Source organism: Lepisma saccharinum, chromosome 26 (assembly GCF_977018435.1).
Source record: "Lepisma saccharinum chromosome 26, izLepSacc3.1, whole genome shotgun sequence".
Lineage (NCBI taxonomy): Eukaryota > Metazoa > Arthropoda > Insecta > Zygentoma > Lepismatidae > Lepisma > Lepisma saccharinum.
The window spans coordinates 19,909,387-19,934,515 of record NC_139254.1 but is presented as its reverse complement, the minus strand read 5'-3'; the positions used below and the strand labels follow the sequence as shown (position 1 = coordinate 19,934,515).

Genomic DNA, 25,129 nt, shown 5'->3' with positions numbered 1-25,129 from the left:
ACTGATTTGAAAAATGACAACCAAAAGAATAACAGCAAAAAAATAAAACCCGGTTTTATTTTTCAAAAAAGCTGTTTTTCAGCCGCATTCAACTCTCAAGCAAAATGATATGGAATTGTGAAGAAACCCACAAAAAAAACCTACAAAACTATACAAAAACCTACGACAACCCTGTGAGAGACCCTGTTTCGATCCCCGGCGGAGGAGAACCGGGATTTTCCCACCTGTTCAAGCGGCTCTGGTGCCCACCCAGCATCGTATGAACTGGGCACCTGGAAGAAACTCTGGGGGGTAAAGGCAGCCAGGGGCGAGATACTGATCAGGAAAGTGTGGGACCCTAACCTCACACCCCCTACATGCCTTCACGGCATGGTGCAAAGCACAGGGGAATGCTCCACAAAAACTGTATTTTCATATTGGACAGTGAATATAGCTCGCATAACATTAAGTCCCTGCATGTAATCTAACCAAAGCACTGAAAGAATATGTATGAAACTTTTACTACCAAAATCGTGTTCAAACAATTTATATTACTTATGCAATGTCCCTCACTTCAAAATCCCTCACTTCTAAATAATGGTACTTGGCAATGAGGAGAAAAAGTAAAAATTACATTTAGGTGCTCATAAAAATATATATACTCCATTGCCAAAAGCCATGTTCTACCAGAACACAAACACTTTTTATAGTGAAGGTAGATAGAAAACACAACAATAACACCCATTTCTGAGTTAGGGCATTTTGGAAATTTCAGTGTTTTTGAAAACTACTTACATGTTTCATCAATAACTGCTTCTAAATAAGATACAAGTCTTGGAAAAGACTTATTTTATTTTGTATCTCTCAGATCAGAACATATGTGGGTTGGAAATTTAATAGTGGCAACTATTTATTCTCAAATGATACAAATGAGATACCTCTGTGAAACTTTTACAGCTCTTTGATGTAGTCACCAACATTGTGTACAACCAGTTGCAAGAGATGTGGAAGTCTTAGTATTTCTGTAGCAGTGCCTATTCTGTTGATGGTTTGAATGGAGTGGTCTATTGCCTTAAGAATCTCTGGAACAGTTCGGAAGCTTCATCTTGGGGATCAAATCAAAGTCATAGGGTCTGGTAGAGCAACTGCCAGCCCCAACAAGCTAACAAATCAGCCACAGGTTGCAACACAGGTTGCACGTTATGTTCCAAAAATGAACAGTAATACTGCACATTGACGGTCTGTCTTAGAGGTATGGCGAGAATTACAAGAACAATAACATTAGTGGGGTTCTGACTACACAACTTTAGACCGCCAACTCTTTAGACTGCCAACTCCAACGATACACTATTCGTCCTGTCACTGCGCATGCACCTAGCGTTGGAAGGAAGAGACCATTTACTGGGCGGTAGCTTAGGTATCAAACTAACATGTGGTATAAGTGAGAAGCACCGGTTCCATTTTATGGTGTATATACAGCAGTGTTGCCACTATTACATTTCCAACCCACGTATAATGGCAGGGTCAAAATATAATATTTCAAAATTTTACACATTTCTTTTTCATTGATCGTCTTCAATTTCTTTATATTTAGTATTACCTGCATAATATATTTGCAGAGCCTAAATCAATACGTACTGATACAAAATTAACTATCAACGATATTTTACCAGTATAATAAAATGTTGCAACTGTTCCTTGAAAAACATGAATAGTCATTAACCAACTTATAACTGCATGTAACCAAGTGAATGTAATAGATTTTCTCTTGGAAAAGGAAACTTCATACTGAGTGAGACATTTTCTCTGCAAAGCCAGGACATATTAATTGTACATTTGTATTCATAAAAATAACAAAATGATCACATTTTTGTATTACATATACTGGAACAGTAAAATTACTGGTGATTTTACCAATACATTATTTGCCTATATTGACCAATATTGGTATATCTCATCCCCAATACATATGTCTTCGCAATACACAAGTTACGTAAATTAATGCAAAATTCCTAGAAGTCAAGGAACAGTTTAAAACTGTAATACATAACCTCACTGAAATGGAAGAATTATGAATCAAGTTACACACTTAATAACCATACTTGAAATAATTTTCACTACAAAACATTGTACGATAATTATTAAATCTGCAATACCTCTCACTTTGCAAAGTGTGTCAACAATCCATTGTCACTGACATGTCATTCGTTCTACCAAGAGACCTAATAGTTACCTCTGTTATGGTTTCTAAACCAAAACCTGCTGCTACTCCTACAAATGATACGAAACAACCCAGCTGATATGATGGAACCGTCCTCTCGTTTGCTCTTTCACTTAGTTGAAACACAAATCAATAATTAGAAAGAATAAAACACATGAAAGTTGGAACCGAGCAAGTTCCAAAACACTGAATCCAATTCATATTGGTGTTAACTCAATCCTATATACTTTCTTGTAGGGATGGGACAGTACGTGGCAAGACTACTACTGGGTGGGGCAAATAAAAGTGGCCCGGAGAACAAAGTTCCATGGTACAAAGAAATACAGCAGAGGAAAGGAAATACGGTACTAACCTGACTATAGCAGATGTTGAAAATGACCACCATTCGACGAACGGCAGCAAGAGTAAGCAGTACCAAAACTTATCTCCAGATGGCATTAGTAGTCTGTGTATGAAACGAGTAGGATCGGCAAATTCGCAACCGGTTCAGAGCGTAGTGCGGGCTGTGTCAGTGTGAGTGGAGCAGTGCAAAGGGGAAGATGGTACTCACAGTGGAGCAGAGGGTGTTTGTTGTGGAAAGTTATGTGCAAACAAAGTCGTGGAAACGGTGTGGTCAGTTGTTTGCTGAGAAGTTTAATGGTGTCAAAGTGCCAACGAAGAGTGCCATGCAATGCCTAGTCCTAAAATGTCATCCGACAGGATCCATTGTGAACAAGTCCAAAAACATTCCGAAACGTGTCCGCACACCAGAAAATGCGGCTACAGTGCACTAGAAAATGCTTCAGAGTCCTACCAAATCAACTCGACGCCTGTCGCAAGAGACCGTCATATCACATCGATCATGCAGACGAATACTCCACCTGGACCTGCACATGCATCCCTATTGAGTGTCAGTTGTTCATGCATTAAAACCAGCAGATGCTCCTCAGCACCTTGACTTTTGTGCGTGGCTGTTCACTGAGATAACAATGCATGGCTTGGACATGGATCTGTTCTTTATTTCTGATGAAGCCTGGTTTCACCTAAGTGGTTATGTCAACTCACAGAATCACAGGTTCTGGGCAGCGAAGAATCGGCATTATTTCCACGAAACACCATTGCATGAGCAGAAGGTTGGGGTTTGGTGTGCAGTGTCTGCATGCCGCATTATTGGTCCATCTTCTTTCATCAGACGCTGAATTCGGAACGTTACATTGCCGACATTTTGAATCCATTTGTGGCAGCATTAACTGAGGAGGAAAAGACCTACGGTTACTTCCAACAGGACGGAGCAACTGCCCATACAGCCGGCCGAACCTTGGAGCACATTTACACAATCTTCACGTCTGACAGAGTTGTTAGCAGAGGTCAGTCTGGTCTCGACCCTAGCTGGCCACCCAGGTCACCTGATCTATCCGTGTGCAATTACTTTTTGTGGGGAACCCTCAAGTCTAAGGTGTATCGCAACAACCCTCATATTCTTTAAGAACTGCAGCAGAACATTTCGGATGAGATTGCAGCACTTCCAGCCGTCCAGCTTCGATCTATCTTCCACAACTTGCTGACCAGGGCCCAAAAATGCCAAGAGATGAATGGTGGTCATTTTCAACATCTGCTATAGTCAGGTTAGTACTGTATTTCCTTTCCTCTGCTGTATCTCTTTGTACCATGGAACTTTGTTCTCCGGGCCACTTTTATTTGCCCCACCCGGTAGAAGGAAAGGCTGGGGTCAGACATGCCTCTTTTCGCAACTGCCGCGGATGTGACGTCATGGGCAGACAAAATCCAGCTGAGTCTTTACCCCATATGGAAAGAAACGTGGAAAGGCTGATCTGTTTTGTTCTTTTCGCTCCTTTTTTCTTGTATTTCTGGATTGTGGTGTTCAGGGTGCGAAATCCTGGAGGGGTCGAGGGGGATTTCCCCCCACCAATAATCTTGGCCTCAAAAATCCCCCCACCTAAAATTTCCCGGGAGGAGAGTTTTTGTTATAACAAAGAAAAGATAAGCAATTACTTATAATTTCAAATATACTTTACTAAGAATAATATCGAAAACACACACAAATTAGTGCGACTGCGAGTGTTGAATGCTTTCTCTCTCAAGAGATCATTAACAAATCAACAATACACACAATAAAAGTAAAACAAGAATGCAAAACAATAATAACTATGAAATCTAATTGATTTATATTAACATAGTGCACAAACTAAACAAAAACACATAATAAAACCACTTCAACTATTTTATAATTCATTAACATCTTTGACCAGTTAGTAAAGGAATTAGTTAGCTGCTTTACAATATCTGATATGTATGAAAGTAACAAATTAATTTCTAATTAATAATCATAATTATTTTAAATGAGTAATTTATTTTTACTTTTAAACATTACAAATATGTACATCGTATAATTCACACATATGTTTGTGGGGAGGGGGTTGTAGGTTAAGAACTTTCTCCCTCTCATCAGTTTTCAATGATTTCGCACCCTGGTGGGTTGTGAGGTGTTGCAGTTTGCAATGCCTTCAGTGAGGTGTTGCGACTTGTTGTGATATCAGATGAAAAAATAAAAACAGCGGGTGATAATATATAACTGAACACAACGCATCTAACAAGACTTGTTAGTGGATTGCGATACCAGTAGTCTCATTACACAACAGTAGGCTACCATACACTTCAATTGGGTTACAATTATTAGAATAAAAAAATAATATTATTGTAATTTATAATAAAGGCTCTCACAAGTATAGTACGATAAAAACTGCAAGCATACCCCTCAATTTAATATCCAGTCCCCCACCAAAATTCCTATGTCAATTTTAGGTTCACTGTTTGTATTGAAGAGTTGAATCTCGACCTCCTCCAAATAATTTAATTCTCAATCGCCATACCAAAATTCCCACAACAGTCTAAGTGCAACAGTAATTAATACTCAAGACTTGGCTATCTCCCATCATAGTGCTCAATTTCCATACTAGAGAGTTGGAAACTTTCCCAACCAAGGGTAATTCCACATCAGAATTCACGATAAAAATTTAAGGTTTAATATGTAATAGCTGGATATTGTGCACCTCAAATAGAAGATACAGTGTTGCCAAGAGGCGACACTGGTATGTCTCATCGCTTTAAAATTCTCTCTCTTCTCGTGTCTAGTCTCGTTAACAACACTAATAATACATAGTATAATTCCCTTGGAAATACACAACTTGCTATTTATATACAAGTGATGCTTAAATGACAACGTAGTTTAACTTCCGTCCTCCATTGTTCTATTATTTATTCAGTCAAATTTTCATCACAATCACCCCCCCCCCCCAAGTTAAGTGGACGCAGCCAGCTTTCACATACCTGCCTGTGGGCACCCCTGTTCGACATCCCACTGATTATATATATATATATATATATATATATATATATATATATATATATATATATATATATATATATATATATAAAGTGAGCCTAGACTTTCTTCAGTTCTATGTCTCAAGTTTTCGTTCAGTCGAAAGTTGTTTAAAGTGTTTGTGACATAATACACACGGAACTTCCTCACATTCCTTCTAGTGTAGTTCCAAGATTCATAAGACTCAGAACTGTAATCTGAATAAGGAAAATTAATGAAGAAATAAATATCAATAGTCGAAGCAAAGTTAGCAAATTTGAAGAAGTTAAGTGGAAACATTTCTCTCACTCCTAAAAGAGAGCAATAGATGAGGTTGTTTTCTTTTACATATTCAACTTATCCATAATTTTGGCTTTCTGCCTTTCTTTATTTAACAAAATGCATGACCAGGCATATTAACTTCAATTTTACATGAAACTTTAGGTTTCAGAGAGAAATGTGACGACCTAAAAACTACCTATTCAATACATATGTTAATAGCTGTATAATCCAATTCTGAAGACCTACATTATCTCGGATCCTAAGTGAACCTGAATATTCAGTTCCAGCTAGCTTCTGGGCATAATGACGGTTCTTTTTTGTTCATAATTTCTGCATTAATTCTGCTGCGAAACCGTGGCACGGAGCGATCTGTTCACCCAGTGACGTCACACTTTCGTCAAGGACCACGTGATCAGGTATGGCCCCAGAACTTCCACACATTCCTCAAAGTGTTGTTCAAAGATTCATAAGACTCAGAACTGTAATCCGAATGAGGAAAGTTAACGAATAAGTGAATATTAATAGCAGAAGCAAAGTCAACAAATTGAAAAAGTTGAAGTGAAACAGCTCCTCCCTCATCTCTAAAACAGATGACTTCATAAGTATAACAATAGGTAAGTCCGCATCATTTATTATTATTTTACGCATTCAACATATATTTTTCTTTCTGCCCTAACAAAACGCATTACTAGGTGTATTAACCCCAATTTTAATAAAACCTAATGTTTCACAGAGGAATGTGACGACATATAAACTACCGATAAAATGTGTGTGTAAATGGCTGTGTAATCCAACTGTAAGGACATACGTTATGTCGGATCCTAAGTAAGTCTGTGTATTCACTCCCAATTAGCTTCTGGGCATAATTACGGCTCTTTTTTGTTCATAATTACTGCTTTGATTCTGCTGCGAAACGGGAGCGTAAAGCGATCTGTCCGCCCGTGACCTCACGCCTGACGTCAAGGATCACGTGATCAGGTATGGCCCCAGCCATCTCCTTCTAATACTCTAACGGTACCAGTCGATATGGGTATATCAGTGTTACAAATTAGTACAATATGGTTTTGGTATAATTTTTATGGATATACATATAATCTCCTTCCAATTTTTTAAAAAAAAGTAAATATCTAAATATTCTTTGCATTGCAAAACTTGGTTCAGCTATCATACATTTATTAAGAAGGTCACAACCATTTGGAATTTTATATCAGATGGGTAGAATATTGGTTATTGATATCGGTAAATTTTATATTGGTACTTTATTGGTATCGGACAAAATTTCATATCAGTCCATCCCTACACTCTCTTTATTTTTTAACCAGTTTTACTTCAGTTTGTTCCCAACCTCCAATCTACATATTTTTAATGTTTTTAAACATTGTACTTTTTAATGTATTATTTAATAGTTTAAACTCCTGGGAAAACCTTAGGAAGGTCCTGGAAATGGGGACATAATGTTACAATAACAGCACAAGAACCACTTGCATGTATTTCATTTTTCTTATGAAGCATAAATGCTGACAGTTGTTCTCGCAGCTCAAAAATCAACTACAGATTACTTGCATGACAGGCTGTCTGAAGCATGGCAGCCTTAAAACTGAAACTAAAATAGATTGAAAAAGTCCACTTTCTGTTCAGATAGGCTAACTGGCACTGATCCTACAGTTCAAAATGGGATTCAAACCACTGTGCCCTCACTAGGTATTGAACCTGGAATTCCTTGATTACAAGGGAACAGAACAGCATTAGCATGAAGCCACTTGTAAGGCTCTTTCTCGTAATAATAAAAAAAAAAAACTGTTTTTTTTTCAACAACAGTACTCACATTTAGAGTTGAAAAAAAGCTGCCTTTTTTGAATGGACGGGTTTTTTTCTGATAAAAAGCAGGCTTTTTTGGAGGAAAAAAACTGAAATTTTGGCTTTTTACCAATTACAGCAAACCTATTTCACTTGAAGATACTGTTATGAGTTTACAGGTTTGTAGTGACATATTTTACAGGAAGCTAAAAAAAATTAATTACATAATGTAGCAGCCAAGAGACCAATCCCAATCGACACATATTGCATAGTAGTTCAGATTCAGATAAACTTTTAACTCTGGCTTACTGAGGGGGGGGGGGGGTTTGCAGGCCCACCACCTCTATTTTTTAATTTTCCACTGTTTGAAAATAAATAACATTGTCTCTTATTATGTTCGAATATTTCGGTATTACTTTTCTTCATAAAAACATAAATATAATGTAATGAGCAGGCAAAATGCACTTGGAGGGCTTATCCCATGCCATCTTTGAATGTGTCTCATTCGAGGCCAGTGGCAGTGTACAATTGGTTGGTAATGATGGTAATTATTGTAATTAATAAACAACTGCACTTCTACAAACTAAAAAGCATTAATAAAAAAATATTATGGATTATTTTAGTTTTAGTGAATGATAAAATGTATGAGACACACTCATGCAATAATTGGTTATTATTTTTGATTAATGCTAGTAATTTTTGTAATTATTGCAATTAATAAATAACTGCATATATATAATCAGCAAAGGAAGCAGTGATTCAATAATAAAACAGTTTCTTGAATTGCAATAATAGTTTCTTTTTCAGATCCTATGCACTCACCTGGTTATATACAAGGAAGAGTCAAATGAAAACCTTAATTTGTTTTTCTTTGTTATCTAGTAGATTTCTGTATGTAGGGTTGCACAAGTGTGCTCCATTTTAGCACAGACCTATTGCTCATCTACATACATTTTCAACTTTGAGTTAGTGCCTGTATACTAGAGTACTGCATCCGACCACTTTTGCTCGTACAAACTCGTTCGAATCTCCCACGCCCGAGCATGCTACGCTCCAATGTACCACACTCGTAGTGGAATGAGTCCCGTATTTCAGAGCTTAATAAGCGGCACTGTCAGCCTAAAACTCATAGATGGAAGGAAACCACTCTATGCAATTACAATTCTACATAATCATTTTGTATATTACGTAAGACTCAAATAACGCACATATGAAAGTATGCAATATCTACAGGCCAAAACGTAAATGGATACACATGCTGACAGACCAGCCTAAGCAATTACAAAGCCGGTTCTTTTCCGACCTCTTCCAACTCTAGTTTTAGATAATGGAATTTTCCCAGCATATACTGAAGGGTGCATAATGACCATAAGTGGCGACGCGCCCAAAAATTTTAAATCAATCAATATTCCGTTACGGATATGGATATATTATGGCACCAAAAATTGGCACTATCTTTTTTTGACATCTTAGTGTTACATTTCCAAAAATTCGTGTTTTGTTTTAGAACATATTTCTGCCAAATATACCACAACTTAATACTTCCATTGTGCTTTAAACCATTATTTAAAATTGTAGGTCACATGGTCTACGTATTTTCGTGACAGTTTGATATGTTGGAACAGATTTTTGAGGAAGTAAAAGTAAAGAGCTCCCCAGTGCTTAGCACCAAGCCATGAAGGCATCTAGGGGCTATGGAGTTAGGGCCCCACACTTCCTTGATCACGGCCGAAGGTGGGGGTGATGTGTTCAGCACCATGCTGCTGCCTACCTTTATCCTCCCCCCCCAAAACCAAGTTTCCTCCAGGTACACGCTCGACACGACGACACTGGGTGGGTGCCAGAGCAGTTTGAACAGGTGGAAAAGATCCCGGTTCTCTCCCCCCCCCCCCCAGGAGATCAACTCCGGGTCTCTCGCATGGTAGTCAGACACTCTAACGACTGAGCTCCATTATTGCTTGCTCGACAAATGCTGATGGTGCGCACTTAGCTTGGTAATTCAAAACACATCTTGCGTGACAAATACTGAAGATTAGATACACACTCGATCATGTTAGAACCCTGCCACTTTGCTCTGTGATGCAAATTGTTTTGATAGAAGTTGAAAAAAACGTGGGAAATACATGATTTAATGTGGCTGTCGGAATTATTCTATGTATAACAAGCATTATAGTTTACTCTTGTATAAAATGTTGTAAAACGTGCACGTTCTATGTACACAAATATGGCACAAATTGTTTCTTTAAGCCTAGAAAAGATAAAAAAGTTGGATTTCACAGAATTTTTCGTTGTTTTAGGACATTTTTTAAAACAAAATTGCTAAAAACTTCAACAATTCGCATTTAATGCCAAATTCGCATTATTCCGATATTTCGAGCGGGCGAAAAATGTGTCCAGACATCACTGCACATTCATAAACACAACTTCGCAGCAATTAACATTTTTCACGGTTTTCCCGCTTGCGAAAAAGCAAGCTTCCTACTAATTGGAAATTACTTTCTGTGCACCCCTCGTACAAATCAATAGATGAAAAGTGAAAATTTAGCAGGGCTGGCAGAGAAAAGTCAACTCTTGAAGAAAAGTGATATGCTTTTATGATTGAATGGTTCGAGTAAATATGATATTAAAATATTTACGTATTGATTAGTATTTTATTTCATAATATTGGACATTAACTTGACCCAGTGAAAGATTAATGACCATCTCTCACAAGTTTTATCAGACAGAACAGAGAGTGGTGTTAATTTCATTTGTTCCGCAACACTCCACCCTTACTGGACCGCTTCTGGCAGGAAAAAACCCAAATAAACAACTAAATAGGCTCGTTAGTCCTGGGTTCCCATCCCGTTCCTCACCACGGTGCTCGGAACCAAAGAATCAATCACAGGCAAGAACTAACTGAATTAATGTTGCAGGGTGATGGCTGAAAACTCTCAGAAATGGGCTTTATACATTTATTTACAATTCAACAAAACAAGGCTCGGATTCTTCCAATAATTCTCTAATTTACATTATTTACATTCCTATAACTTGAGTTCCTCGGCAGAACTGCCAAGTGGAAGCTAAGCATCGGCAGAACTGCCTCGGGATGCTCTTTCTCATGGGAGGCCACTGGAGACCGAAGATCATTCTCCCTTCTGCTATCCAGTTCATAAGCACACTCTTGTCCTCTGTCAGAGGCCATATTTATACTTCCTCCTCGTCGCATGGGGGAGGGCTGAAAGTTCAAATCTTATTGGCTCTTTTAAACTACACTTAACCATGGAAGAAACCCAAGCATACAGAATCATACACAAACACAAAAAAGAAACAAAAAACAAATACTGTTTGTAACAGTATTATACTCCCCTCACCGAAAAAAAAGGGCTCACCCCAGGTAAGTCTGTGTATCCAATGTCCTGGTGAGGTTTGCCTGAAATTAAAAAAAAAACACTAACACCATCCACTTCACTCACTTGACACTTTTCGGAATAAAACTCTCTGAATATTCCTCACTGCATCCGGTGATCTCTGGAACCGATGACATCCTAATTAATCATCGTGAGGTCCATTTCCAGGTGTGGGCGGTTTGACATCCATTGCAAGGATGTCCTCTTCCAGGCTGCTTCCTTCTTGTGAGGTTCTGGGATTGAACCTCTTCCCATCTACTCCTAGGATAGGAGTAATATCCAGCACGTGAATTCGCAGCACTTCTCTGCTTAATTACTACAGAAAGTGCAAACACTCGCGAGTAAATATGCACCTTCGAATAAAAAAAACTTTTAACTAATGGAGATTTAAATTAGAACTGTCTTCTTTATAAAAAAAAAAACAAAAAAAAACTTCCTAAGCGATGTGGCAAAGTAGAGAAGACTGGTTTGTTATGGTCTGCCCAGTTGTTTCCCCCGAAGCTCCATGGGGTGTCTCTGGGTCAGCTGAACATTGTTCCCGGCCCCCTTTCGTTTCCACCAGAAACTGTATGTCATGCTTCGGGCATCTTTTCACCTGGTCAACGTTTGCAAGAATCTGTCGCCCAGTTTTCTCGTCAAGAAGAATCATGTTTGTCTCTGTTGTGAATTTATGAATTAATAATGGATAACTGAATTTTGGAAAAAGTGCTTCTGGAAGTCTGTTTGGTGCTGAACACTGTTTGTGGAACTGCAAAAGAACATGCTCCCGCTCTTTTAATGAAACTGGTCTCCTTTTTCTATTGTAATATTTGGCCGATCTTTGACGATTCTTTAATTGATTCTCTTGTGGCAATTCAATTGCTTTCTCTAATTTCTCCTGAAGATCAATTGCATACTGCGTTCTGTCTTCCTTCGTGGCTTCCCTCTCTCCCTCTTTTCCTTTGAAGGGCATCTTCCGGGGATCCATTGGTCCGTGTAATTCACGACCGAAAAGCAGACGACTCGGCTTCATTCCTGTTGATGAATTAACCTGGTTATTCACTGCAAATGAGATCGAATCTAAGTTTTCTGACCACTTGCTGTGCCCCGTGCAAAACTTGGCTATCGCTCTCTTTACTGTCTTAATTGCTGCTTCAGCAAGATTTGCTTGTGGGCGGTATGGAGTAATGTAGACGGGTTTGCAGTTGATGATTTCAGTACTTCACGAACAAGGCGGCTACGAAACACACTTTGATTGTCACTGGTAAAAATCTATGGAAAGCCGTAAAGGTGACAATATTTCAATAAAGCGTTGGAAATTGTCCTAGCTGTCACTGTAGTCAAAGATGCCAAGAATGTGTGTCTCGTGAAAGAATCTTCAATGAGAAATACGTAGCGATAATGTCCCCTACAGCTGGTCGGAAATGGTCCAAACAAATCTCCATACAATTTCACTCCTGGGCATGGCTGATTGCAACTTCTCATGAATCCCATCTTTTTAGAAGAATCTGGATTGTGTCTCAAACAGGTGAGGCATGATCTGCAGTAATCTCTAACAGCGAAGTAAACATTTTTCCACATAAACTGCTCCAAAATCTTGAACAGAGTCTTAGCTGCCCATGGATGTGCGGCGTGAACTTCGTCATGGGATATTCGCAGCACTTCCGGTTTCAACGAATCCGGTGTCTAAATCTTATGCTGCTGTCCAAACATGGGAAACATCCCCTTCCCTTCTTCTATATTTCTGTAGAGAATCCCATCTTCATCCAGGTAAGAAGTGCTCAGATGAAAATCGAACACTTTCTTGTTCAATTTCTCATCAAATTTAACTTCCTTTGCCTTAAGGCACGCAATTAACAACGACAAATATGAGTCCTTCTGTTGTTCTCTTGACCATAATCGCTTATCTTCCAAGTTTATATTGCCGTTTGTTATTTCGTTTACTTCTATTTCGTTTATTTCTATTACTGATTGAGTGCAATTGTTGATTTCGCCCCGAGGCTCGGGTGTTATATCTCCAATAAGTTCAACAGAAGTGGTGTCAGGGTTGTCCCTCAAAACACGTTTCAAGAAAACAGAGCAATATAATTCTTCATCTTCGTTGTCCTGTCCATCATCATCCGAAGTAGCTAGTGCCATTACATCTTCCTTAATGTCAACTAAGGTTACTTTCTTTCGTTACGCTCCCTGCGCAGCCGAAGGACCCGGACTCGAATCAGAGTCCTCTCTTACCAGGCAAGTAGGCTTTTTCCTCTCCTTTTTTCCTGGAACTTACTGAATTTCTCATTCACAGTGATATTTATATCCACCATCCAGGCGTTCAAAACGGAGATAACCTTCATCCTTCAAGTCGCTAATCGGAATATGATCTGCTTTTCCTTTTGCTTTCCTCGGCGATAACCTTTTCTTTTTCCTGACTTTTCGGCTCTGGGGGTTTGCAACACTTCTTTGTCGCGGTTCTCTTCCACGTGAAACAGGAGGTTCCTAGTTTTCTTCTCTTTCTTACCAATTGTGTCAAAAGGAATAATATTGTCCCTTTCATTCAGAAAAGCCCAACCGTTCAACGCGGGTGCAATTAAAATCTTCGCCCTGGCCATAAAACTTCTACCGGCGATTAGGTCATGCTGGGGATTCTCCAAAACAAAGAATTTCTCTCGAACCCGTTGACCATAGAAAGTAACATTGAAAAAGACGTGTCCCACAGTTGTTCTTTTCCCGTCAGCTAACTGTACATTCAGCTTGCTAGGACATAATTTTGCCCCCTTTTCTTCCAATTTCCGACATAAATACAAACTCATGCAGGATATATTAGCACCGGTATCCACATACATATGGATCTGGATTCCATTTATTTATCCAAAAACGAAAGGTTTGTGAATTTTACTATTTGACATCTTTATTGTCGAATTTACAGGCGCGTCTCACTGTCACGCCCTGTCCATGACGTTCTTTTGACTCTGAAACATTATCTTTCTTTGCAACTTTGTGAAAACTCACCAGATGTGCAGTTGATTGACCAAAGTAACACTTGCGTTCTTTGTCAGACATTCTTGTGTGGTCAGTCGCATTTGTCTCCCTCGAAACAGCAGGGGGTTCCTTCCCTAACCTAGAATATTTCGCCGGGTCCAGAACACATAACAGATCCTCCCCCGTGGTGCTACTCGCCCCTCTGATGGCCACCAGTCCCTCGGACTGAGGAGGTGTGGCGCCTCTCAAGGCAAAGTTAATGATTTCCTGTTCTGTTTCATACTGACAAAACGTAGCGTTTTCCAACATCTCTCCCTGTAGCTTCAAAGCATACGCATGAAGATCTTTCATGCTATTGAAATTCTGACATCTTAATCTCTCACGATACACAGGGTTACATTTACACTGAATAAAATTAACCTTCTCTTCGACTACAGGGGTGGATTTTGCCCTCTCGAACCATCTATCTATCTTGCGAATATAGACTGCCAATGACACGTTTTTTAGCTTAAAGTGAGAATCCAAGAATCGCTCTAATTCTCGTTCGTGATCCAAACCATGAAAATTCTTGAGCAACAAATCCCTGAATTGCACATATGCCTCAAACGAGCTTGCAAAATGAAAACTCCTTCGCATCTCCTTTTAACGCTAACGGAAAGTGATAAGGAGCGATTTTACAATACCGGGAATTTCTTCATTTTGTTTGAAATTCGGTATACTCACTAATTTTGGCCCCGTAATCACATATCTGCAGTTAAAGTTTGGCGCTCACACATGGAAATAGCAAAATAATCTCAATTAAGTTCTTATTTCCACACCCTCGATTTTCAAATTTCCCGCCGGTTCCGGGCTCCGCCCCTGGGGTAATCGACCTACCGCCCCCAACCGCTATCGTGGCCCCGCCTCCGCTTCGGCTTCCCGCCTATATCTATAGACTCCCTGTTAAGGGCATGTTAGAATTTGGCCGGATTCACCTGCCCCCAAATAAACGCCAAATGTATACGTGAGCGCCAAATTTTAAGTGCAGATTCGTGATTACGAGGCCCAAATTAGTAACTATCCCAAATTTCAAACAAATTGGATAAATTCCCTGTATTGTTAAATTATACCGGTGATAAAGCAATAATTCCTCTTCATTTATGCCCAAAAGTTCCCTGTATGCATCCAGCAATAAACTTCCATCCCTTTTGTTTCCCCATTAAAAATCGGTAACTGTACTCTAATGTCGTCTGGAAGAATCCTCAGCCTGCTTGTTACTCTTGTATTATTTTCTGTACCCATTGTTGGCATCAAACTAGTTTCCCGATTAACGGAGGACAACGCAGACTGAGCCCTTGTCAGCATTTCGACCCTTTTACAGCAACCGTTATTCAGTTTCCCTTTCTTTGCCTGTGTACTTCCACACAAAAAATCCAAGGACGAGGCCCCAATACATTGCAATACTAGTGTTGCAGTAAATTTGAGGTTGGGTGCATGCACTTGCCAAATTTTTATAACGATCACCAATGCAGATTTGCATTTCATTTTTTTGTGATGGTATTCAATATATATCTTCCGTTTTGTTGGATTCCTCTTGATATCTAAGAATAGTGCAATGTCATTGTAAACGTATGTTAACTTGTGCGAAACCAGTAATACGTCAGGATGATGAAAGAGTAACAAAATTCCAGCAGCACATTTGAAGTTTAAAGCTCTGGTTTATGCATGTGACTTTTGTTGGACATTGCAGTCCGAAGACATCCAATATAAATCAAGGAGCGAACTTACAATACCGCATACTCACTAATTGAGGCCTCCTAATAATGAATTTGGAATTAAAATTTGGAGTGGTCCGTGATCGGAACAGACATGCACGATTGCTTATTATTTACTGGAAGATTTTGTGTTACCAATACTTAAAAAACTAAATATACAAGATAACCAAAAAAGTTCTTGCTGTTCTAGAGCAGTGATAAACAAAGAGCAATACAGTGGACGGTACATACCTATTGGTTTCGAAGTAATCTCCATCAGCATCCAACACCTTTTGCCAACGTTCCTGCAGCTGCACAATACCCTGGTGTAAAAATCGATGGGCTTGGATGCAAAGAAGTCTGTGAGTGCGTTCCACAGGTCTCCGTCATTTGCGAAGGATCTCCCAATGAGGTGGTTGTCGAGGGAATGAAACAGGTGGTAATCTGATGGTGAAAGGTCTGGTGAATATGGTGGATGGCACAGTGTTTACCAGCCAAGTTGCTGAAGGGTCTCCCGGGTCCTCTTTGCCACATGTGGCTTGGCATTGTTGTGCAGGAACAGCACACCCTTGCGATTCACCAATGCCGGCTGCTTCTGCCGCAATGCATGGTGCACCCTTTGCAACTACTGAGAGTAGAGGTCAGCAGTGATGGTCTGACCAGGTGGAAGGAGCTCGTAATGCACAACTTGCCGACAATTCCACCATACAGAGAGCATACATAACCTTTCGTGGGTGCAGAGGTGGTCTTGAAGTGTGAGGAACAGGGTCATGTGGCGACCACCAATGTCTGGTATGCTTGGGAGTGTCATATAGGACCCTTTTTTTTCGTCACCAGTGAGCAAGCGATCAAATATGGGTGTGTTCAGATGCCAAGTGAGCAAGGACAAACAAGCTGTCACTAGTTGTTCCTTGTTGGCTTCCGACAATGTGTGGGGTATCCACTTGCTTAACTTGTATGACTTCCCTATCCCATGCAGGTGCCGTCTGACTGTTTCAGTGGAAACATAGAACCTTTCTGCAAGTTCATCACACGTTAGACCACTGTCCTCCTCGATGGCTGCTTTCAGGGCCTCGTCATCCAACACATGTGGTTGTCCACTGCGAGGTTCATCCGAAAGGCTCATATCTCCCGAACGGAATTTCTGGAACCAATGCTTGGCAGTGCGTTCGTTCACAGCATTCTACCCAAGTGTCTGGCAAATGCAGCGACTTGATGCGGCCGCTCACAGGCCCATGTTAAGGTCTCACTGCAGAACATGGGCTGCTTTTTTCCTCTAAATAGACGAACAAAATTTATATCCCCTGAAAGTACGTACCTTCTACTTCCATTTTGTGGTGTTCCTTTTACGATTACTATTATATTATTGTGCGTAAAAATTGTTTTTCCTGCTACTAAAAGCAATTCATTTCTCCATTTGTTCGCGTTCATATTGTTCACTCCTGAACCTCAGAGAGGAGTTTGTGGAATTTAAGAGATCGACGAGCGACTCCATGACAGAGCTTCGGCGAGACCTAGAGAGCATGAACAAGCAGATACGCACGAACACAATTGAAATAGATGACCTAGCGCAGTACTCTAGGAGGAACTGCATTTTGCTGCATGGGGTCCCCGAAACCACCAACGAAGACGTGGACAGCATCGTGCTCCAGACTTTACAAAATAAGCTTCAGTTGCAGCACATCAAGCTCGAGCACGTTGACCGGTGCCACAGGCTTGGCCCTCCGAAAAGATCGTCTGCGGAAGTTTTGAGATCGGGAAAACGTCCCATCATAGTGAAATTTGTAAGCTACCGCTCCAGGAACGAGGTGTGGAAGTCGAAGAAGATGCTAAAGAACTCGTCCCTATTAATTACAGAGTCGCTAACTCCCTACAGACAGAGGGTTTTGCGGGTGGCAAAGGATCGCGTAGGGACACGCAATGCCTGGAGCCAAGACGGGCGCATTTTCGTATCTCACGGAGGTCGTCGCTACCTTATATCTTCCCCCGAGGATCTTGACGTTCTCCCTTGACATGGGGTGCAACGCGAACTGAGTGTGAAGTGTAATGAAGAGCATATGTGACTTTTGTCGTTCTGATACGCTGTGTATGAATAATTGTGTGTGTGATGTGTTCAAATCATGTGTGTTTAGTGTGAGTTTTTTGTCCGGGTTCTTGTTTATGTTATCGTTTTTTAATGTGAGTGTTTGTGTGTCATTCCCTGATGCTTTCCTCCATGCTATTGTGCTTGACAGGGTAAGTAATAATTCTAAATTTAATTTTGGTATGCTAATGTTTCTTCTCCCATCTTGTTTCTGTTCGTTAAACCTCAATTCTAAAAATGGCTAATCTGGCAACAACGCATCTCGGTGACAGTGGACGAAATTCTGAAGAGCGTCGTCGCTCTGCTAATTGCCCTGGCACTCCGCCCCCCGCGGTCAGCACAGCCGAAATTCTCGGAAACGAGCTGAAGACTTGTCCGAACTCACTGTTGGTGTCACACGTGAATGCACAGAGCATCGCAGCGCACCTTGATAGCTTCAAAGCTATTTTCTCCCCCCTGAATCTCCACTGCATTCTTGTATCGGAGACGTGGCTTAATCCCCTCAAACCCTCCAGCATGGTCTCCTTGCGAGGCTACAACGTCTTCCGAAACGACAGGTTGGGGAAACGAGGTGGCGGGGTGATGGCACTGATAAGGGAAGATATTAATGCGGTGGTTGTGGCTAAATCTGACGGTAACTACGCACGATTGACAGAATATCTTTTCTTGGAACTTACCATCAACAAACAGAAGCTACTGCTGGCTGTTGCGTACCGTCCACCTGGAACGTGCTTTGTAAATTGTGAGGAGGAACTGGCTAAACTCATTCCCATGTACTCGCATGTATTATTACTGGGCGATCTGAACTTTCATTTAGAAACTGGCAAACCTGAAGTAAATAAATTCCGCGCTGCTATCTCTTCTTACAATCTAAATATTTTGAAGCTCGATCCTACCTTCCACACGGCTACATCGCATTCTTGGCTAGATATCATCTTAACAGGAGACTGCTCTCGAATCACCAAACATGGACAAACGAGTGCCTGCGGTCTCTCGTTCCACGATCTTATTTACGTTGCTTACTCGGTCAATGTTCCGAAATCCAAGCCAAACATAATTGAATACCGCGATTTAAAGAAAATTAACCCCGCTTCACTAAACGAAGATGCTACAAGAACCCCATGGAATTCAATAAACAGCTTCACTAATATTAACGATAAGCTTAACGAATTAAATAGTCTAATCTTACACCTTTTCGACAAACATGCTCCACTAAAGAAAAAATCCGTCACGCGGCCTGCTTCCCCCTGGATGACCGACAGCATTCTCGCACTTATGGCGGAGCGCGATTCGGCTCACCGCAGGTTTAAATCTGACAAGCACCTCAAATCTCCAAATACTTTAAATAGTTTTAATAACTACCGCGTGTTGAGAAATCAATGTAATCAGGCCGTGCGCAACGCAAAGAGAAGGCTTTCTTACGAATTATTAAATATGCAAGGCAACCCCCGAATGTTGTGGAATAACTTAAGAAATCTAGGGCTAGGAATGAAACGTAACGTAGATCCTACTCGTGTTTCGTCCCTTGATGAATTAAATACGCATTTCTCTCTCTCTAATTCAATGAATAAGGATGCTAAAAATGTTACTATTAGAGCTATAGCAAACCACAAAACAGAAATGATAGAGTTTAATTTTAACCCAGTCTATGAGTTCCAAGTTGCAACTGCTATCGGTCGGATAAAATCTGGTTCTGAAGGAGCCGACAACCTCCCATTGCGACTAATAAAGATGATTTTACCTCATGTATTGCCATACATCACTGACATTTTTAATCTTTCTCTGCGCTCTGGTATTTTTCCAGATAAGTGGAAAATAGCACACGTTGTTCCTCTCGCCAAGACTGACCCCGCCACTTCCATTGACAATTTCCGACCTATCAGTATTCTTCCCGCGCTATCGAAAGCTTTAGAATACATTGCTCACGACCAAATCAGCCGACATACAAATGAAGTTCTGGCTCCGTTTCAGTCGGGATTTAGACCTAATCACAGCACTAACACTGCCATGACTCACATAACCGACGACGTCAGACAAGCTATGGACTGCAGACAGGCGACAGTTTTAGTTCTATTGGACTACACGAAAGCTTTCCAGTCACTCGACCATGATATTCTCATTTCCAAGCTAAAATCATTTTTTAATTTTACCACCTCTGCAACCGACTGGGTCAAATCCTACTTAACTGGACGTAAACAAAGGGTGATTTATGATGGAAAGTGCTCGGCGCTATCTGAGATCACTTGTGGCGTTCCGCAAGGAAGTGTACTCGGCCCTTTATTATTTTCTTTATACATTAATGACCTGCCAAATATCTTGAAACACTGCCGTTATCACCTGTATACCGATGACCTCCAGTTGTACTATTCTGCACCCCCAGTAATGTTAAGCGATGGTATTTCCAAGGTTAATGAAGATATAGAGAGGATTGTTAACTGGTCGGTAGACAATGGTATGTATATTAACCCTAACAAAACACAAGCAATTTTGATTGCTTCCGATAAACTGAAACGTTACGTAGATCTTAACATTCTGCCTTCCATTCTTGTAGATTCGACTCACATTCCATTTAACCAAACTGTTAAAGATCTGGGAATTGTATTAGACGGAAATTTATCGTGGTCACATCACACAAGTTCGGCGTGTAGAAAAGCCTTCGCATCTCTGCATTCTATAAGATGCATGGGCAAGTTTCTCCCCACCTCTATCAAGGCCAAACTATGTCAGTCCCTAGTTTTATGCCATTTAGATTATTGTGACGTAGCGTATTCCGGCTTAACAGGTGAGTCAGCTAGACGTCTGCAGTGCGTTCAAAATGCCTGCTTACGATACATTTTTAATTTAAAATATTGGGACCACCTATCACCTTATTTTCTCAAATTGGGGTGGCTACGTATGCAAGAAACACGAACGCTGCACACTCTGATTTTACTTTACAAAGTTCTCAACCTCAAGTCACCTTCCTATCTCCTCTCTCGCTTCCAATTTCTTCACGAATTTCACGATCGCGACACCAGATCACGGAGCTCCTCAGTTCTCTCCATCCCCGTCCACAGATCAAACTTCTTCTCCAACTCTTTCTCCGTATCGGGTGTAAGATTATGGAATCAGTTGCCAGAAAGCACTAGAGCAGTAAGCTCCGTCGCTTCCTTTAGCAGACGTGTTCGCCACTCTCTTCAGAATAGTCGTTAGATCTTCCCCTGTCAAGCAGACTAAAAAGCATGTGCAAGTGAACGAATTCTTAAAATACCTTGCAGTTACTTAAATACAATTTTAAATTTTGCATTCTTTCATTCCATATTTAGTTTTTTGTGTATTATATATTTTGTATTTTGTGTGTTATATTCAGGGCTTTAAGAGTTGTGTGTATGAGTATAATGTGTGTGTGTGGACCTATGTGAAATGACTTAATGTACTTTGTGTATAATATAATAATGTAAAATTTTAAATGTATGGTTGAGTGGAAGAAAAGGCTTTGTACGGCCTTAACTCCGCCATTTAAAACAAGGCATTAATAAATAAATAAATAAATTTACGCGCTCAAGTGTTGTGCGATAAGGGAGACCCTTTGTTTTGCGGCATTCGAGTTGATTTGTCGCTCCGGATTCCACCCACAGACGCACACAGTTTCTTTCATTATTTCAGATGAGGAATGCTTACAAGGTTAGGTTAGGCCTGTTAGGTTGGGTTCCAATAGCATAAATACAATGATTTTTTTTTCCCTGCTACTAAAAGCAATGCATTTCTCCATTCGTTCGTGTCCATATGGTTTACACACAGTTTCTTTCATTATTTCTTCGAGGAATGCCTACAAGGTTAGGTTAGGACTGTTAGGTTAGGTTTCATTAGCATAAATACAATGACTAATTATTACTTACGCTAAGTGAACTAATCCTAGCTACCTAACAACGTAGGCATTTTTTGCTCACTAGATTTGTGCAGAAATATGCCTTTTCCTTCGTTGCTACGATTTCAATACCACCCAACCTGGACACGTTTTTCTGTTTTTTTTTCAAGAAAAAAATTTTTTAGCACCTTAAAAGTTACTTTTCCCGATTACTAACTACAAAACGTTACCAAAAAAATATGAACCGCGTTCCTCCTAAGCAGCCCATATTCTGCAGTCTTACCCTGCCCTTTGCAAGTGCAGTGTTTTTGGTAACATAAGAAAAAAATAAACTGAATTTCGCCCTAATATAAGCACTGACACGTTGAGTCAGGGTGGCGACAGACCGGGAAAAGTCAGGGAATTCGAGGTGTCAGGGAAATGTCAGGTAATTTTGCCTTGATTGACTTCTTCTTTTAAAGATATCGTTATGGAACTCTGCACGGGAACAGGAAATCTTGTTGGTAAGTTTCGGCCTCAACTATTAGGCACCTTTTATGCACAACACAACCACGGCGCCAGAAAGCAGTGATGGCAGAAGGAGAGAGAAAGAGATTTCTGGAGGGGCAGAAAAATGTGTTAAGCCTCTTAATATTAAGTGGAAAATGCATTGTATTATTATTTTTTGTTGTCCGCATGGAAGTAGTAAGGGGACAGAACTGTCAAGAGATGGGAGTGGGTGGCGCCGTCCAAATAGTTGTCGGATGTTGTAGTAAGGCATTTTGTCGGACAAACTGAAGAAACATGGAAACAAATAGCCTCCATTGAAAAAAAAAAAAGTGTTCCCCCATGCTTAGCACCATGCCATAAAGGCATATAGGGGGTGCGGGGGTAACGCCCCACACTTTCTTGATCCGGTCGTGAGTGGGTTTTCCGTGAAAGTGCTATGAAAATAAGATTTTTTATCGGTTCGTTATCACAATTAGCGCAAGACCATTCACGGATAGCCCCACTGACTATTCTCGGTAAGATTAGGTTAGGCACACATAGTTAAAATTTGAGATTGTTAAACCATGCACGGGTAGCCCCACAAACCATTGACGGATAGCTCCACGAAACATTCACCGTTAGGTTAGGTTAGGCAAGCAGGTAAATGTTTACTATCCTTCGGACACCTATAACTTCTGAGTTTCGTCAATTTTTGACATTTGTACTTACCTATCTGCTTCACGGATCATTTTTTAACGTGTATTCACGTTTTTTTGATCAATTTTTTTTTAAAAAAAAGTGTTTTTGTAACTGAAGAACGTATGTTTCCGCAAATGGTTTGTGGGGCTATGTGAGAATGGTGTGTGGGGCTATGCATATTTTTTTCGAAACCAATTTTTAACTATTGTAATCTATTGTGACCCTACCTAACCTAACCTTACCGGAAATGGTTCGTGGAGCTATGTATGAATGGTTCGTGGGGCTATGCGTCAATGGTTGAATTTCCGCTATGAAACATTCCATCACACAAAACACCTTCCAGATGTTACACAATACTACAGGAACTTATTACGGTAAGTAGTTTCTTCTGTAGAAATGAAGAAATCTGTCCGAAGGATAGTAAACTAGTACCGGCAAGCATAGTTAAAATTTGTGGTCGTAGTAATGTCAGGAATGTACAAGGTAACCAAAAAAGTTCTTGTCATTTTTGACGTTCCATTAATCATGCGCTGACACAGAGGAAACAAAATGACGCACGTGCCTGCCAAGCGATCGGGAGTTAGTCTGACCATCGACTGTCAGTAATACAGGCACGTTGCGCACACATAGCAGTCATAGCTCGTCCAGTGTCAAAGAGAAATGGAGGTATCGAAGCATTTTGTTCGCGTGTGTTTGTTGTATGACTTTAAAGTGGGGTAAGACTGCAGAATATGGGCTGCTTAGGAGGAACGCGGTTCATATTTTTTTGGTAACGTTTTGTAGTTAGTAATCGGGAAAAGTAAGTTTTAAGGTGCGGAAAATTTTTTTCTTAAAAAAAAACAACAGAATAACGTGTCCAGGTTGGGCAGTATTGAAATCGTAGCAACGAAGGAAAAGGCATATTTCTGCACAAATCTAGTGAGCAAAAAATGCCTACGTTGTTAGGTAGCTAGGTTTAGTTCACTTAGCGTAAGTAATAATTAGTCATTGTATTTATGCTAATGAAACCTAACCTAACAGGCCTAACCTAACCTTGTAGGCATTCCTCGAAGAAATAATGAAATAAACTGTGTGTAAACCATATGGACACGAACGAATGGAGAAATGCATTGCTTTTAGTAGCAGGGAAAAAAAATTCATTGTATTTATGCTATTGGAACCCAACCTAACAGGCCTAACCTAACCTTGTAAGCATTCCTCATCTGAAATAATGAAAGAAACTGTGTGCGTCTGTGGGTGGAATCCGGAGCGACAAATCAACTCGAATGCCGCAAAATAAAGGGTCTCCCTTATCGCACAACACTTGAGCGCGTAAACAATATGAACGCGAACAAATGGAGAAATGAATTGTTTTTAGTAGCAGGAAAAACAATTTTTATGCACAATAATATAATAGTAATCGTAAAAGGAACACCACATGTCAAGAACAGCCATTCTTTGTTGAAGTTCTCCCTATACTTTCGTATCACTTTTGCCTTTTTGATTTTGGAAGTAGTCGATTCCTCAATGTTCGACACATGGTACGACGCACACTTCATTTACATGTACCAGAACGTATTACTCAAAGATCATAGGAAACTACCATTCAAATACACATGATTTTTTTTTGTGTGTCCGTGCCTATCTGTCTTGCACTTCTAATCTTTGTTGGGCATCATGCGAAGATATGCTATTTTTATGCACATGTCAGGGCCACACGCTGCGCGCAATGCTTTTGCCACTTCTTGATACAAGAAGGCACAGATCATGGTAGTATGTGGCTGTTCATTTCCAAACTTTTCCGGTGGCGGCGCCACCCTTGTTGTGTCCCTAAATAATTTCGTTCGTCATTTGGTTGCCCTAAGCTTTACATTGGAGCGCGATCAGATGGCTATTCAAACGTTATTTTCAATGAAGGTGAGAATTTCTCGTGTAAATCGATAATAAAAATGGGTTTAGCAAAACTTTACCCCCACTCCCCCATACGCCTTCATGGCGTGCTGCTATGCACAGGGGAGCACTTTACCTTTTTTTTTTAGCAAAACTTTAAGATTATGTAGCCAGTCATACGTTTCCGAAAATTATATTTTCCTGAACCTAAGAATTAATATATTAAAGCGCAACGGAATGGTTGCGAAAACGAGCTAAATATAGTTTATGCACAAAGAATACTAAACTTGACGTCATTTGGGTCGTCTTTAACTGCCATGGGTCGAAAATACAAAAATTTAGATTTTTACACTATGCTTTGCTTTTTTTGTGGTTGCGAGCATGTGTAATTTAACGGCGGGTAGGAATTGAAGAAACTCCCAAAATTATAAAGAAAAATGTATTAAGTACGTAAA

The 25,129-nt window shown here is 40.1% G+C and overlaps 1 protein-coding gene across 2 annotated transcripts in view; it reads right to left on the bottom strand.

The window, feature by feature from the left end:
* LOC145979355 (uncharacterized) overlaps nucleotides 1-24,395 on the bottom strand; it is a 148,135-nt gene extending 123,740 nt beyond the window's left edge. The window contains exons 1-2 of one of the 2 annotated variants that reach the window (XM_083112218.1): nucleotides 24,264-24,395; nucleotides 15,961-16,984 (exon numbers count right to left, since the gene is read on the bottom strand). The gene's annotated coding sequence lies outside the window, so the exon portion shown is untranslated. The remainder of the gene's footprint in view (nucleotides 1-15,960; nucleotides 16,985-24,263) is intronic. The other variant, XM_083112219.1, reaches the window with a different exon arrangement.
* Nucleotides 24,396-25,129: the final 734 nt, after the last annotated feature.